The sequence below is a fragment of the Drosophila miranda genome (assembly GCF_003369915.1).
Source record: "Drosophila miranda strain MSH22 chromosome Y unlocalized genomic scaffold, D.miranda_PacBio2.1 Contig_Y1_pilon, whole genome shotgun sequence".
NCBI classification, from domain to species: Eukaryota; Metazoa; Arthropoda; class Insecta; order Diptera; family Drosophilidae; genus Drosophila; species Drosophila miranda.
This window is the reverse complement of record NW_022881603.1, coordinates 51,012,046-51,025,801: the sequence shown is the minus strand read 5'-3', so window position 1 is coordinate 51,025,801 and position 13,756 is coordinate 51,012,046. Positions and strand designations below refer to the sequence as shown.

The 13,756-nt window shown below is 51.0% G+C and overlaps 1 long non-coding RNA gene across 1 annotated transcript; it reads left to right on the top strand.

The window, feature by feature from the left end:
- Positions 1-2,398: 2,398 nt before the first annotated feature.
- On the top strand, positions 2,399-2,601 carry LOC117191789. Its single transcript, XR_004474078.1, has 2 exons — positions 2,399-2,500; positions 2,561-2,601. It is a non-coding gene; the product is annotated as an uncharacterized LOC117191789 (long non-coding RNA).
- Positions 2,602-13,756: the final 11,155 nt, after the last annotated feature.

Below are 13,756 nucleotides of genomic sequence, written 5' to 3'. Positions count from 1 at the left end.
GTTCCACCAAGTCATAATACGAAAGGAGGATCGATGTGCCCAACGCATACTATGGAGGAAGAATCCAGGCGACGAGATGAAGGAGTATGAAATGCAGGTCATGACCTTTGGAGCCAAATGTTCACCGGCCTCTGCTCAATATGTGAAAAATAGAAACGCACTTGAATTTAAAGAATCGTATCCAGATGCGGTGAATGCCATTATTAAAAACCATTATGTGGACGATTTGGTGCATTGTTTTTCATTCGAAGAATCGGCTGTGAGAGTCGTGAAGGAGATAGTTGACATTCACAAAAAGGGAGGATTCGAACTGAGAAAGTTTGTGTCCAATTCGAAATTCTTCAAGGTTTTTGGTAACGAACAAGTAGCTGAACCCATAACTCTTGATAGGGATGAATCTTCGCATTATCATAAGGTCCTGGGAATGTACTGGTGTACACGCAGCGACGAATTTGGGTTCTCACTTTCGTTTAACAAAATTGACGCTTCAATCTTTTCAGAATCAAGAATACCGTCTAAGCGAGAAGTATTGCGAGTGGTTATGTCTGTGTTTGACCCATTTGGAATTCTAGCCGAATATTCCCTGATCGCTAAACTGCTTCTGCAGTCAATATGGCAAAAGCGAACAGAGTGGGACCAGCCAATTGAGGGCGACGATATAAAGCAATGGAAATGTTGGTTGCGCAGCCTAAGCCAAGCATGCAAGATAAGGATACCCCGATGTTACGCTGAAGAGTTCTTTGGGGAACCAATTGAACTACACATATTTTGCGATGCGAGTGAGTCAGCTTATGCAGCAGTTGGATACTGGCGCATACGTACGAAATCTGGATGGAAGTCCGCATTTATAATGGGAAAGACCAAGTGAGCCCCAATGAAACTATCGACCATACCCAGGCTCGAGCTACAGGCGGCAGTGCTAGGAACTCGTCTCAGGAAATGTATTCTTGAGGGTCACGACGTCAACCCCAAATGTGTCCACATGTGGTCCGACTCCAAAACTGTCTTAGCATGGATTAAATCAGATCACAGAAAATATAAGCCATATGTAGGACACAGAATTGACGAGATACTTGAAGCCACAAGGTTGGAAGATTGGCATTGGGTGCCTACTAAGGATAACCCGGCAGACTTTGGCACCAAACTCAGATCTGGAACTCGAGAAACCTCCTGGTTGAGAGGCCCTCAATTCCTTCAAGAGGACGCAAGTCAATGGAATCTAGGAACTTCAGACGTTGGTGACACGGAACTGGAACTAAGAAGCAAGTTTACGTTATCAATCAATGAGATGTCTTCAGATGGATCTGTCAATATCGTATTCAGGGAGTTGCTGGAAAGGTTCTCTTCATTTACAAGGCTGATGCGAGTTGTCGCTTGGGTCTACAGGATGTGTTATCGTAAGATCAAACGAAAAGTCTACCTTGATGTAGCTGAAATTGAAGAAGCTATACTCATAGTGATCCGCAATGTACAGGATGTTGCATTTCATGATAAGCGGGTGGCGCTATTGACTGGACAGTCCATCGAAAAGAACAGCAAGCTGTGGAAGTTTTCTCCGATCATAGACGGAAGAGGAGTGATCCGCATGAATGGGCGTATTAATAACGCATGTTCGGTTGGAGAAGAAACCAGGCGTCCAATATTAATGCCCCAAGGGCATCACGTTACAAAATTGATCGTGCGACATTATCACGAGCTATGGAAACACCAGAATGAAAACACAATTATAGCAGAAATACGCAGAAAGTACTACATACCACACTGCCGACAGGAGGTTCGCCGTGCAGCTAGAAATTGTATGACTTGTAAAATCCAGAGAGCTTCACCAAAAATGCCATTAATGGGACAACTTCCTAAGGACAGACTATACATAGTAAATTCCAGACCGCTTACACACATTGCTCTGGATAACCCCACAGACGATCCGATAACCCCTAATCACTTTCTTCTAGGTTCTCCCAATTCTAGCCAGACACCACATCCACAAGAGGAGATGTACCAGCCAACTCGAAAGGAATGGCGCATCGCTCAGCAGATCTCACACTCATTTTGGAACAAGTGGCTCAATGAGTACCTACCAGACCTATGCAGACGGACAAAGGGGCATCACCCAGTGCCACCACTCGCTGAAATGGACATTGTTCTTATCTGTGATAAGAACCTTCATCGATCTCAATGGAAAAAGGGAGTTATTCTAGCAGTCACGCCTGGACGCGACGGACAGGTTCGCTCAGCCACTGTAAAGACGACGGCTGGAGTTCTACACCGCCCAACCTGTAAGCTGGCAAAGCTAGACATATTGTGAATCACGAGCGTGCTTGATTCACGGTGGTGGGGATGTTGTCGAGAAAAATTAGCTTAGATATAATTAGTTTTAAGCAAAGGCACAGATACCCTACATAAAGAAAGAAGAGAGAAGAAAAATGCCCACACTATGAAAAGACAAGAAGGTCACATTAGTTTGGGAAGTCAAAGAAAGAGCGGGGAGAAAAGACGAAGCGTGCGTAGATATATTACCTACATATAAGAATAAAATGTATTAACCTCCTTTTGCAAATAGGAAATAAAACGCAACCAACGCCTAAGTACCTATGAAGATAAGCGATTGTGTTTTATCCGCAATTCTCACGTTCCTGGACTCAACAGTGCCCTCAGCACAAAGTACACCAGGACCGTATAGAATCAGTACAGAAAAACTTTTTACTCTTTGCTCTGCGGGGCCTTAGCTGGGATGCGGGTGTAAGACTCCCATCTTACTCAAGTAGACTACTATTAGTAAACCTCCCATCCTTAGTTAACCGTAGAAAAATGCTTGGTGTGATATTTATGCACAACTTGATCAGGGGCGACATAGACAGCCCTGATCTGTTGAGTCGCATAAACTTCACGATTCCTATTAGACTGACTAGAAATTTTATACCGTTGTTCCTTCCACTTTGTAGATCGAATTATTCCTTGCATGAATCGTTTAGGGTCTTATGCTCGGATTATAATTCCCTCTACCATATTATATCCAACACTAATTCTCTTCCTCTTATTAAATTATTAATCCTTACACACCTTTTTATTAATTAGTAACTGTAGTGGTATTTGTATTTTGATTGCATGCTTAGTTTCTTAGTAAGTTTAGTGTTAATTTTTCTCGAATGTTAGTCTAATAACTATCTTTCTTGCATGTTCGCGTTTGGTTCGGCTACGCACCGCGCGCCATGCGGCAGCGCCCCTCGTTCGGTTGGGCGGGAGGAGGCCTGCGTTTTGCCTGGGATCCTCGCGTAACAGCCTTCTGCTGGTGTCACACGGGCCACTTGACGGTGCAGTAACTGCATCGCCTCTTGAAAGATGCAGTCATTGCATGTCAACGTCCAATAAAGGAAAAAAAAAACTCACGGCCACTAGAGAAGAACACAAGAGAACAACCCAAAGAAAACCCCGACCTCGCACAATACCAACGGCAGGAGTTGCGCATCGAGCAGACAAAAGCGCGACACAGCGACAGCGACACAGTGCCCTAGTGAAGGAAAAGCGCAAGCCCAGCGAAACAGCCAACTCGAGTAACAATCGGAGCGATGCAATCCCATACAGAGTAACAGCCCAGTGGGTATTACCCTGGAGAATTTGTCGCCAACCCAGGGGTGAGTACCGTCTGGATACACAAACGCCGCCGAGAGGAGCTGGAGTCCTTCGCGGAGGAATTCGGATTCATCCGCGAGGGAAACGTGGAAAATTTGCGGAGAAATTTCGCGGAACTAGTCGCCGGGCCCCTCGAACACGATGCCTGGGTCAGGTTGGCAGAGCTCGAGCGGCAGTACGCCAGATCACCAGGACGAGCCAGATCGCCGTAGCCGGACACCTCAGCACTAACAGAGAAGCGGAAGACGGACCCCAAACTCAGCCTACAAGTTCCGGAAGTCATGGAGGGCAAGCCAGCACCTCACCGACATCGATAACCGTCGAAGATCTACCGACGCCCCCGCCCCAGAAGCCAAGGCCTTCGCCCATGAGAAGGATCTTGCCGACAGCAGGAGGAAATGGCCCCACAGATGGTCAATACTACAGTCACGCCGCACAGATGGCGGAACGGATCCGAAATTGGGGAATCCAGTTCGACGGGCAGGACGACCCACTGTCGTTCGTCGAACTACTGGAAGAGCGTGCCTCTCGTACGGGTAGACATGAACTACGTGCCGCGAGCCATGGCAGAGCTCCTCACCGACCGAGCCAACCGTTGGTTCCGCACCAGCCGACTCCAGAGCGCCTCATGGGCCGATTTCCGGCAGGAATTCCTAGCCTTCTTCCTGCCTCCCTGGTACTTCGAGCAATTGGAAGACCAGATCAGGGACCGCAAACAAGCGCTGGGCGAACCGTTCAAGGATTTCGTCATCGAGCTCCGGTTGCTCATGAACCACGCCGGGTACGACGACTCCAAAGAGCTTAGCCGGATCTAAGACAACACCCTCCCTTCATACCAGCTGTACGTGCCAAGGCACGAACTGAGAAGCCTGACGCAATTAACAATGTTGGCCACAGAGTTCGAGAGTATCCAGGAACGAAACGTACCGGCGACCCTCATCCCCCCTCGATAACCACCCAGGTACACGCGACCAACGGCGCAACAAGTGAAAAACGAAAGCGGGACGAATCGGGCCCAATTCCGAAAACCTCACTGGAACACCTCGAAACCCGCAAGGAAGCCGCACCAGGCCGGCGCTCCAGCACAGGAAACGGCACATCGAATGATCACCACCCCCATCGCCAACCCACACGCAGCCTGTTGACTCTGCGGAGAAGCTGGACATGTTTCTCGCGACTGCACCAACCCATCGATTCTCTTTTGTTGGGTGTGCGGCAGGCGCGGAACACGCACCGTGAGCTGTTGCCGCCGGGACCCGTCGGGAAACGACTCGCGTCCCCAGCTGACACAGGAACAGCCGGGCACGACGCTTCCTCAGACAACCAACTAAGAAACCCGCTACAAGTACACGACGGCCGGATAATGGCGAGAGTGACCATCGGAGGACGGCGCACGGAAGACACGGTCGACACCGGGGCGTCCCGAAGCTTCATCAACGCCCGGCCCCAGCAACGACAGCCGCCACGCAGCAGCCAGCTCGAGGTACCACCTCCGACCGCCGCCCTGACCCACGAACGCGTCGACACCGCCCTCGACGCAAAAACGAATCCTACGACACCTACCGACCCGCTACTCCTGCGTCCTCTCAGGCAGGAACCGGGAAAGGCGATCACTGCCACACGAGGCACCCATCGGAACCCCGACGCACCTGGAGCCGACGCACCATCGATCGTCCCCGACATCATGGAACGCCTCCCGGGCAACACCTCGTACGGCGCCGGCATGCGGCCCAGCACCACGCCTGGAGCCATGTCGGTGACCTTCATCGCCCAAACTAGTGGTTGCACGTTCGTACATCACGCTGAGTACAACGTCGCGCAAGCACCCCCCAGGACACACACGAGCCCCCTACTCATGATCGAGGCACCCGCCGTCGTCGCCAGCTTAAGCGAATACACTCGCGAAGTCGAACCACCAAGCGCATTCGACACAACAATCCTCCCCGAGAACCCCGACCACACTTGCGACCCAGGAATCGACGACCCACCCGAGGACGATTCGGAACGAATCTCCGACCCATGGCCTTCCGACATCGCGCCGAAAATACGGGAATTTCTAGACGAAAAATCCAGCCATGCGGCGGATCATCGATGAACTGGTCGACCAACTGATAGCTGAAGACCTAATCGAACCATCCCGGAGCCCCCACAGCGCGCCAATAGTCCTGGTCCGCAAAAAGGACGGGAGATGGCGCATGTGTGTAGATTATCGGCAGCTAAACGAGCGTTCTATCCAGGACGCGTACCCGCTACCCAGGATCAACTACATACTAGAGCGACTCCGAAATGCCCACTTCATCACGACCCTAGACCTAAACGAGGGGAACGTTGTGAGTTGCTGCGGACACCGCAACTCTACGGTTATACCCGATACTAAGTCAGTATGGCTCTCCTACGGCAGACGCCGCTTATATTAAACGACACGACAAAGAGTGCGTGCGAGAGAGACAGAAAATCAGTCTGAGCGTGACGTCGGGCGCTGCGTAGCCACTGCAAATTGATTTGTTCCTATTGGCTATAAAAATGATCTGATCTGATCCAGATTCAGCAATCTGATAGATATGGTCATTATCTATGATTCTGCGTTTTTAGTTTTCTCGAATGTGCAGCTTGTGGATGCAACAGATTTTCGTCCTTTGTGTGGGCGGAAGGGGGTGGGGCGAAATTTTGAGATACACGTTTTATAGTAAGATCTAACAGAAGTGCGGATACCAAATTTGGTTACTCTGGCCTTAATAGTCTCTGAGATTTTTGAATATCCCCAGATTTTCGTCCTTTGCGGGGGTGGAAGGGGGTGTGACGAAATTTTGAAACAAACTCGTCTCGGTCCGATATATTAGGAGTGTGGATACCAAATTTGGTTGCTCTAGCTTTTGTAGTCTCTGAGATCTAGGCGCTAATGTTTTACTCTAAGCAAAGCCGCCTATGCTACGTGTGTGTTAGAGAGAGACAGGGCGAGAAAAAATGTAATTGTTTTCTTGATGCTGGCTATAATAATGATACGATCCAATTTATATTCTGCAGTCTAAAAGATATGGTCATTCTCTACAATTCTTTTTGGTTTTCTCATATCTTTAAAATTGTGGATGCCACAGATTTTCGTCCTTTGTGGGGGCGGAAGTGAGCGGGGCGAAGTTTTGAAATATTTTTGTAGCAGTGACATATCACAGAAGTCTGGATCCAAAACATCGTTGCTCTAGCTCTTATAGTCTTTGAGCACTAGGCGCTGAAGGGGACGGACAGACGGACAGACGGACGGACGGACAGACAGACAGGACTCAATCGACTCGGCTATTGATGCTGATCAAGAATATATATACTTTATGGGGTCGGAAACGATTCCTTCTGGACGTTACACACATCCACTTTTACCACAAATCTAATATACCCCAATACTCATTTTGAGTATCGGGTATAAAAACGGGTATTGGCAGATACCAATGGCCCGTGACAGCCGGGAAGCCACGGCATTCACGATACCCGGCCGAGGATTATACCAATGGAAAGTAATGCCTTTCGGTCTACATTCCGCGGGAGCCACGTTTCAACGGACCCTCGACGCCGTTATCGGCGCGGACCGTTCGCGTTCGCATATATCGGGAAAAGCTTCACGGAACACCTGAACAACGTGAAGGAAGTTTCCGCACGACTGCGGAAGGCAAACCTACGGGTCAACACGGACAAGTGTGCCTTCTTCCAACGCCGGATAAAATAACTGGGCCACATGATCAGCGAAGAAGGTATCCACACGGACCCCGACAAAATCGCAGCCGTAAAGGATCTGAGGCCGCCGACCAGCCTGAAGGTCCACCGGCATGGCCGGGTGGTACCGCAGATTTGTCCCAAACTTTGCCACCGTAGTCCAACCAATGTCACTGCTGCTGAAGAAAGGGAAAGCATGGACATGGGGACAAGAACAACAAGACGCCTTCGACGAGCTGAAAACACTGCTCACCACCGCACCGGTACTTGCCTGCCCGGACTTTAACGTCAAATTTGCCTGCAGACGGACGCAAGCAACCTTGGAGTAGGCGCGGTCCTCACCCAAGAGATCGAAGGGAAAGAGCGGGTCATTGCATACGTCAGTCGACGCCTCAACATGGCAGAAGAAAACTACTCGGCCACCGACAAGGAATGCCTCGCCGTCATCTGGGCGATCCGAAAACTGCGAAGCTATCTCGAAGGCTACCGATTCGACGTCATAACCGATCATCTCGCACTAAAGTGGCTGAATACCCTCGAGTAGCAAGATGGGCGCTCGAGCTACAGCAATAACAAAACGACGTGCACTATCGTGCCGGAAACCAGAATGTAGTCGCGGACGCACTGTCAAGACCCTCGCCCGCATCGAGGAGGACGACGACACAGCATGCACCTGGCTTAAACAAAGGATCCAACAAGTCCAAGACGAACCCCAGAAGTACCCGGACTACACGCACGAAAATGGGCAGCTATACCGCTATCTAGGACACGGAGCCGACGACGACGACCACATACCGTGGAAACTATGCGTGCCCAAAAACGGCCGGACGAGAGTACTCCGCGAACGCCATGACGAACCAACAGCAGGACACCTTGGCGTCCGGAAAACCATCCTGAGGACAACGCAACGATATTACTGGCCAGGACTACGCCGAGACGTGCGACGGTACGTAAGGGCTGCGTAAGCTGTCAGAAGCTCAAAGCCACGCAGCGAAAAGCCGTGGGCAGGATGCTCACACGTAAAGCCGAAGAACCCGAAGAAGAACCCACTTCAACTCCAGCGTCTCCGAGACGACCGGATTCAGCCCCGCCTTCCTCCTGCAAGGAAGAGAGCCCCGACTCCCCGGCGCCCTCTACGACGAAGTCACGCCCGGGACAGGAAGTACGCCAGAGACGGCCACCAGCAAAGCGACGAGGCTGAAAGAAGTATTCGCCATAGTCCGGAACAACATCCAGAGAGCCAGTCAAGAGCAAGGGAGACATTACAACCTCCGCCGGCGACTGTGGCGCCCCGACGTCGGGTCGTTGGTACTACTATGCCAACACCACCTCTCAAACGCCGCCGAGGGCTTTGCGGCAAAGCTAGCCCCGAAGTTCAACGGCCCCTACCGGGTCAAGAGTTTTCCATCACCAAACATCGTTAAATTACAACATTGCGAAAGCCGGAAACACAAAACCGCAAATATCAACGACCTGAGAGAGTTCCACGATCACGAGTCCGAAGAACCCACTGACCTACCTGAGAATGCTGACATCGACGAGGAAAGCAACGAGACATTAACCCGACGCCCCAACCACGGCACCGCAGAGTCAGCAAAACCCGGGACACCCGGCCACAAGACAGCATCGGCATAACACCGCCGAGAATGCAAGCGCAGCGAACTGCGCGACCACCAATTAATCGAACAGCGTTGACGCCAGCGAGAGAAGTAACGTAACGCTCACGACCGCGAGCCCCACAAATCCGCTGACGAAGCGAAGAGAACGCGGAAACCCCAACGCAGACCCGCTGACGGGCAAGAGACGAGATGATAGTAAGCCGGCAGGCGATCCCAAAACGCACTCCCGGTGCAACACGGAAGCGAAAAGAAAAGGTTGCTCCGCAAGTACAGTCCCGACTTAACGGCTTAAATAGCCGCAGCTCTGGCTCATATCGATCAGTGCACTCTCACCAAGAAAGACGAAGTCATCCGAGCCAGCAACCCTCAGTCAAAGAATCACCCAACGCCGCCGAACCAACCGCCGCACCGAGACACCCCGCCCCAGCCGAGTATCACCCAACGACGAAGAGACACCCAAGCCATGAATACCCTGCTGGCACTCCTCGCGCTCACGGTTTCCGCCCAAGCGTCGATCAAACGGAAAGACTATTCCACGGCGAGCTATATCCCGATCGTCGACGGCGACGTCGTCATCTGGGAGAGGCCCGGATACTTGAGTCACACAACGAACGTCACGTCCTACGAAGAATACGACGACCGAACCCAACGAACCATCGAAGAGTTCAAGGTGAAGAGGATGGCCCAGGTGAAACGCGCCGACCTAGAGCGCATCAGAGACCTGGTCGCCACCCTGCGGATCCACCATCGGGAAACCCGAAGCATCAACATACTCGGGACCGCGCTGAAAGTTGTAGCCGGGACCCCCGACTTCGACGACTGGGAGCAGATGAAATTCAAGCAGAATCAGCTGGTAGACGCCAGCAACAGGCAGATCGAGATCAACTCGAAGATTCAGGCCCGCCTAAAAGAGATGACCGGACTGATGAACCACATTGCAAAATCGGACGACGCAGCGGACAGCCTGCCGGCGGAGAGCATCGTAGCCAGAAACCGAATCGTGATCACCGACTTAAAGAACCTCATCCTGGGGCTGACACTAGCCAAGATCAAGATGGTGAGCCCAACCCTCCTCGCCGGCACCGACATCCGAGAGCTGAACGAACGGCACTTCGCTAATATAAGCCTGGTGGAACTCCTGGAAGTCTCCAGCGTCAGCGTCTTCCAGAACGCCGACCTACTAAGATTTCTGATAAGGTTCCCCCAGCCCAAGCTCATCTGCAAGAAATTGCTCATATTCCCGGTCCACGATGCAACGATCGTGCGGTGTGGCTAGAATCGCCCTGGCAGCTAAATCGTCCTCTTTCACCCTCCCCCTTCACACGTCCCGCGCTACTTGGCTCACACACGCGCAACTGGAACGAACTCACTCAGGTTCCGTTGGGCAGTCTTCTTCTCTGCAGTCGACTTTCTCGAACTCCAGTGTCTCTCTCCAGGAAACCTTCTGGCCCGGATCTGGTGGCTATATTCCTTGCCGGCTGTTAGTAAAATTTTCTGCATTACAACCTATTTTATCGCCCGCCTTTTCTGTACTCACTTCAAACTTTCTGTTTTAAGCACAAAGTTTAAAATTTCGCCGTTGCTCCGTCCACGCTCCACGATTTCCATAATCCAATCCACGTTTTCTAATATTTTCACTCCTATTTATCCCTTTTCCCCTTACTAATACATATAACTAATCCTATTCTCTTCCTTATATCCCCAGTAACGGCTCCAGCTCCCCCCGATGTCCCCATACACCATAGAGCCTCCCTGGACTTCCGCTAGATGGCGCGTCGCCCTCAGCCCTGGCCACCTATCGTTCAGGTGGGACTGGAACACAGCGACGAAGAAGCGGTGGCCGAGTGCAGGACCCGAGTACTCAACATCGGCAGCTGCGAACCCAGCGTCACCGCCAAGGAGCGGCGAATAACTACCTGTGCGCAACAACTAGTAGCGGGATCCAACGCACACTGCGCCACGCTACCCGGACATCTGGACCCAATAACAATAGTCGACCACGGCACGATCATCGTAAACGACGCCAACGTGACCGTCATCGACGACGCAGGGGCCACCCATGACATCTCAGGGACGTACCTCATCTCGTACTCCAGCCGAGTCACACTGAACGGCACCTGGTACATCAACCACCTGGGCGAGTCCAAAAGGAAAGCAGTAGTATCAGCTATGGCCCGAGTCAACGTGACGGACCACCACGAGAAGCTCAGCTTACCGTTCTTACGAGAACTAAGTCTGAAGAATCTCAACCACATCGACAGCCTGCACGACCTACTGACAGTGAAGAGTACGTCATCGTACGTACTCACACTCGTCACCGTCGTCCCCCTCTGCGTCATCATCGGAATGTTATACCGCCGCCTCAACGTAAAGGCGCCGGAACAGAACGCCGATGCAGCACAAAGTAAAGAAAACGGCCAACAACCGCCAATCGCGCCGTCCCGCGCTCCCCAAATCACGACGACGTCGGCCAAACCAGGGGCCAGACTCTATCAACCTCTCCCCCCGACGAAGCAACCGGCGAACACCGTCACCAGACCGCGAACAACGATCAACGAAGTCTAAGAGACGACCCGGCGCCAAACCCTGAAGTCGGACAAAGACCCCCTCCGAGCTACAACGCTAAAAGGAAAAAAAACAACACCGCCGACGCGACAAAAAACATCTCCGCAACATCAGCTTAAATCCTCGTTAAACTGCGACACCTCCGATTCTAAGGCCACCAAAAGAAACTAGCCACCGCAATGAACGCCGCACCTGAAGACCACATCGAGACGAACGATATCGTCGACCTCACGGTGGACACCGACTCAGAGAGGTCCGACGTCTACACGGACACGAAGAGCGAAACGTCGTCCGGCAGCAGCACGGACAGCGGAGAAGAGTACACCACGGACTCGGAGGAAGAGGAGACTCCCTAGACCCGGAGGTACGACCCCCGCCGCCATACTCCCGCCAATGCCCGCCGGGCAGCATCACTTTGCAACCGAACCCTGTCGACGCCTTTAATCCAGGAAGTACTGTGGCGACTAGAGCCGCAGGGTCGGACCCTATTCGACAGCTGGTGGTTCGAGCAAAGGTACCGGATCCACCGCCGCACACCCAACGAGTCTTCGTAACTCTCGTCGGGGAAGAAAGGGGAGGGTGTAACGAACCTAAAAGGGTTCGATACAATCCATCCCCAGACTTATAATAAGCGTATCGCACCACACCCCGCAACCAACGCCCCCTCGCCACACGCAGCCACCGATCAACACGCGCCAACTCCATAACGCTGACCAAAGACATCAGGTCACGGAGACTTTCCCCACTCCAGGCCAAGCCAGCCAAGTGCGGTCTTCCGGGTTCTTCAACCGCGGAAAGATGACACCACGAAAGTCTGCGACGGTCACCAAGAACGGCGAAGTGCACCCCGACGCGGAAGTGCAATTTCAAACCCGCGGACCCAGCAATACGGGCCTATAAAAAGACGACGACGAGAACCAAGAAGGGACTTGCGCAGAAACTCGCCGCCTTTAAGGTTCCATCCATTTCTACAAATTTCTTGTGGATTGACCCCTGGACGTGACTGAGCTTTCCTCAGCCTGAAATAGGTCCATCACAATGTCGAGTGTGCTCTAAGCTCCATAACACTCTGCTTCATCGATACGGGGTTGAGCCACAGCAAAATGCGCCTAGTTCTGTGCCAGTAGAACATTCGTCGTCGTCTGAGCCTCAGACAGCTTATTCTAGTCACGTTGCTAGTGCTGACCAGGTTATTCTTGCTACCGCTGTTGTAAAGGTTGTAGTGTACCAGAGTTTAAATATATATATATGTAAACAGATATATAGGCCCTTGATATCAGCAGATGACTATGACTGAACTTAAGGACGGCGTACAAATAGGGTTGGTCGTGTGCACTCTTGCTAGGCTCGGGTCTAGCTCGCCGGATGGTCGGGGTTCTTCCTCACCTAATTCTACTATCGTACTCCACTACATTTAAATAGTGCACTTTACGGGAAACTATAAGTGATTATACAAAAACAAAGTAAACTGAAATTCTGATAGCGCCGACACGCCAAATAAAAGCCCTACTGAACCATTTCTATTTAGAGAGAACCTAGGTGTTGATTGCCCCTCTCTTCTGTACCCAGCCTACCATGACAATGCGTTCGTGTTCTTGCATTGTCCCTTGATGAATCCTTTACTAAGATTTACCACATTTTATAAGATCCTGGCACGGATACTCGACAGACCATTTTTATGATTTTAAAGATGCATTTCAATTCAAAACGATTCATATTTTAATATAATGGGAGACTTCAATTTCAATATTCATTACGTTGCAGTTGTAGAAACACAGCAATTGACTTAGGTTCTAATTTGTGGGTAATATTCCCTTAATACTAATTATTATATAAGTTTAGTTATAAATTCATTATTTTAAAGCATGAAAATTATTAGGGTATAGATATATATAGTGACATATCCATAATTCCCCACATCCCATACACATTATGTTTATGTACAATTCATCCACCCCATCCACACAAGTAACAGGACCCCACTCAAGAATCAATAGCTGTTTCTTCCCATACTCCAAGCTAGGGCCCCCCATAATATAAACAATGGACCACATTGTTTCATCAACATTAGAATCACGCCACTCTCGAGAAATCGATTCTTTAGAATCACGCCACTCATGAGGACCAATCAAAGCTAGACATAAAACCAAGGAGTATCACATTCCTAGCTCCGTCATGTAATGCAACACCGATCGCCAGCAGTGGATGCCTTTCATCAAAGCCGACGCATCCCCAAATAT